The following is a 4,202-nucleotide window of genomic DNA, read 5'->3' on the forward strand; positions in this document are numbered from 1 at the left end:
CCAATGGTGGAAGCACATTTTCGCAGATTTTGTCCAGAGGAAACTTCGGGAATTTAGAACTCTTTGGATGGATACACAGACGAAGATACTCTAGTTCAAGACATGGGCACTCTGGGCAAATATGTGGAAGATGATGGACTTTTTCGGATCCTCGTCGAGAGCCGCAGCCTGCTGTCTCGAGAATCAGCTCATGCACCACCACTGAATAGTTGCTGTCACCAGCCGGCCGCAGCAGATGTGGTTTTTGTATTCCTGAGTTGTCGATACTGGTGAGAGTAGCTTCCACTTTGATCATGATTAGGTGATTTCGATTCATTTTGCACGAAATACAGTTTGGCAGCAGAGTTCAATCTACTCTCGTAACCAAGATCTCACCGATTTCTGTAGAGATTTAGACATTTGTATGAGGAATCAGTACCTTGTTTCCTGTTTGGATCAGAGAAATCACTCAATGTCCAGACGTGGTAATGGATTCTGCAAAACGACCGGTTGAAGTGCTGGTCACTAGCATCCTACTCTTCCTTGTGGGACTTTCCAAGCCAATCTAATAATTAGTTAAATCATTCCTGTGTTCAATATTTGTCATCTTCTTCGTTTGCTTTGTATTGTTCCTATTCTTATTAATGTATAGTCTTTCCCTTTTTTCATGTGTGTCCTTTGGAAGAACAAATAAAATTAGTGTTAATTTGGATCACGACATTCAATTCAGTAGATGGTTGACCATCTCCATTTAATAATTTTTAATGATTTTGCAACAACTGACATCCATATCTCATTTAACAGTGTCGAATATTTCTCATTATTCAGTCTCTTGCGAGACAGATCTATTTCCACATCTGAGCTCATGGGGAGCAAACTGTCTCACGGTCAGTCGAGCCAGCACAGATTATTAAAACGACAAAAAGGTTAGCTCCAGTCAGCATCTTGTAATCTCTAGAATGTCTGTAGTATACAGTATCTAATCAAAAGCATCTGGATACCTATTAGTGGCCTTTACTGTTGAGTGTGTCCACATTCTGCCTTAATGACACCATGAAATCTGCTGGGGACACTTTTAGTGAGGTGTCTGATATGTGTGGAGAAATGACAGCGCAGACTTCCTCACGAACCGAAACCACAGAAGATATTGATGTTGAACTCAGGCGCCTGGAGCGATGTCGATTTTTATCACATCGAGAGGTATTCTGCTGTGTTCATATTGGGACTCTGGGCAGGCCAGTCCCATTCAGGAAAGTTAATGTTAACAACCATTGCCTCACAGATGCTGCTTTGTGACACTTTGTAGTATCATGCTGATACAGTCATCGCCTCCGAACTGTTAATATACTGAACTCTGTACTTAATGCTGTAAAAGGTGTTCTTATCCTTCCCTCTTTCGGCGTTTTCATGTGCACAATACGGGGACCACCCCCTTTCTGTTACAGCACGTCCTCTGAACTTAACTGTTGGCACTACACACGATGACAGGTAACGTTTCCCAGGTACTCGCCAAACCCAAACCCTTCCATCTGATTACCACAACGAATTCATTCATCACTCAGAATCATTCATTTCTATACACCCACATGTCCAGTGGCGTCGCTCTTTACATCAGCTCAAGTGTGGCCCACCAATGACTACAGAAATCTATGGCTTATGAGGAGATGCTCGACCAATGTACCCAATTATTTTCAGTTTCCTACGCACAACCGTTGTGCTGGCTGGTCTGCTGGTAGCACATTGGAACTAACGAGTGATTCCTTCCGCTGTTTTCACGCTTTTTTTTTGTTTTGTTTTGGCAGCTACCCTCTACAATGCTTCACCATCCTTGTGCATCAGTGCACAATATCAGCCTAGTCTAGGTTTAACTGTGGTTGTTCCTTCACATTTACACATAGCAATTACACATGAACGGTTTACTGGGGCAGCTTTAGCAGTGTCGCAATGTCCAAAGTTAAAATTTTAATCAGGAGACATTCAATGATTGATACACGTTCCAAACCCATTCTGCTGTTACTGCTTCTCTACCGATAACAAAAAAATTTCCACGTCCTTTTGCAGTGAAAGGTCGCTCTCGTGAAATCCAGTGATCGATTCCACATTACGTAAGGGTGTTCGGATATCGTTGATTAGAAAGTGTAGGTCGTTGGCTTCTATTTGTTACTAAATAGGGTTCACTTAATGTGGTAGATAAGACACGAAGAAGAGATGCCTGAGTCGTAGTGTGGTGTCACCGCCAGACACCGCACTTGCTAGGTGGTAGCCTTTAAATCGGCCGCGGTCCGTTAGTATACGTCGGACCCGCGTGTCGCCACTATCAGTGATTGCAGACCGAGCGCCGCCACACGGCAGGTCTAGAGGGACTTCCTAGCACTCGCCCCAGTTGTACAGCCGACTTTGCTAGCGGTGGTTCATTGACAAAATACGCTCTCATTTGCCGAGACGATAGTTAGCATAGCCTTCATCTACGTCATTTGCTACGACCTAGCAAGGCGCCATTACCAGTTACTATTGATGCTGTAAAACATGTACCGTCAAGAGCGATGTTCACCATTTATGGATTAAAGTTAAGTATTCCACAGCTACGTCCTTTTTTGCTAGTCTAATTTCCTTGTCCTGTTCCAGACCTCACGCCAGCCTGCGTGAGCTAAATCGCGTGCCTTTCGGTTTCCTCTCAAAACCGGGTTGGCTCTCTTGCCAATCCACAAGACGTAGCATATTTGTTTAGTATGTGGGAATGTTCAACGATGTATAGAGTCAGGCGCTACAATCGGTGTGTTATTCCTGAACTAGACGCTTACTGTTTGAGAACACGAGTCAGGTAGCATATTACTTCCTGCAACACACGACTCGCCTAATGACCACTAGGTTACAATTAGTGATATTCCGTATCATACGGCCTGGACAATACATCTTCTATAGTACTGTACATGAGTGGAATAGAAAGATGAGATGTTACAAATTAGAAGGAAGGTCAGCGTTGGCAGTACTATTGATGGTTTATTGACAGCAAAATCGATTTTCAATTACATAGCGATCATCTTCAGCGCTGTGGTGTACAAATTAAACTCATAGGCACTGGTGTCAAGTTATTATCAGTAACCAAAGCTATGAAACGATCACAATAAGTGTTAGACCGCGTAAGCAACCGTCAATTTTGTAAAAGGTATCGACCATCCGGAAACGTCTGTTGCGATGTGAGGGCTACGCCAGAGTGATATAGAACAGCAAGCGGTCTCCAGGGGTTCCTGCGTCCGCCGCCAAACATCTTAACACAGGAAATGCTGTGGGGGAAGGCGGATCAAAGAGTGCGTCTTATCAGCAGCATACTTTGAAGATGCAACAGATTTACTAGAGAAACTGTTTACACTATGAAACTTCCTGGCAGATTAAAACTGTGTGCCCGACCGAGACTCGAACGCGGGACCTTTGCCTTTCGCGTGCAAGTGCTATACCATCTGAGCTACCGAAGCACGACTGACGCCCGGTACTCACAGCTTTACTTCTGCCAGTATGTAGTCTCCTACCTTCCAAACTTTATAGAAGCTCTCCTTCGAATCTTGCAGAACTAGCACTCCTGAAAGAAAGGATATAGCGGAGACATGGCTTAGCCACAGCCTGGGGGATGTTTCCAGAATGAGATTTTCACTCTGCAGCGGAGTGTGCGCTGATATGAAACTTCCTAGCAGATTAAAAGCTGCGAGTACCGGCCGTGAGTCGTGCTTCGGTAGCTCAGATGGTAGAGCACTTGCCCTCGAAAGGCAAAGGTCCCGAGTTCGAGTCTCGGTCGGGCACACAGTTTTAATCTGCCAGGAAGTTTCATATCAGCGCACACTCCGCTGCAGAGTGAAAATCTCATCCTGTTTACACTATGCTTGTCTCTCTTCTTTTGGAGTCTTGCTTGTACGGTGTGGGATCATTACCAGACAGGATTGGCAGAGGACGCTGAAAAAGTTCGAGGAAGAACAGATCGTTATGAAGTATCGCAAAATATGGGGAAAGTTGTTCCTGGGCTTGGTACCCCTCCACTGGTGGACTACCTCCAGGCTCAATCCAGCAGCAGCCTGACTGCTGCCCTGGAGGGCAGCAGATACAGACAAGGGAAGTAGAGTTGCTCAACCTTTTACAGTGGCAGGACAGAGATCCATCACTGGAGGTTCTCATCCCCTTCAAACGCTCCAGCAGTTTTCGCGCCACTGGTACCATCTACGAGCAGCCATGGC

The 4,202-nt window shown here is 45.1% G+C and overlaps 1 non-coding gene across 1 annotated transcript; it reads left to right on the forward strand.

The window, feature by feature from the left end:
• The first annotated feature begins 3,699 nt into the window (after positions 1-3,699).
• Trnas-cga (transfer RNA serine (anticodon CGA)) lies at positions 3,700-3,774 on the forward strand. The gene has a single exon. It is a non-coding gene; the product is annotated as a tRNA-Ser (tRNA).
• Positions 3,775-4,202: the final 428 nt, after the last annotated feature.

This window comes from Schistocerca cancellata, chromosome 3 (genome assembly GCF_023864275.1).
Source record: "Schistocerca cancellata isolate TAMUIC-IGC-003103 chromosome 3, iqSchCanc2.1, whole genome shotgun sequence".
Classification (NCBI taxonomy): domain Eukaryota; kingdom Metazoa; phylum Arthropoda; class Insecta; order Orthoptera; family Acrididae; genus Schistocerca; species Schistocerca cancellata.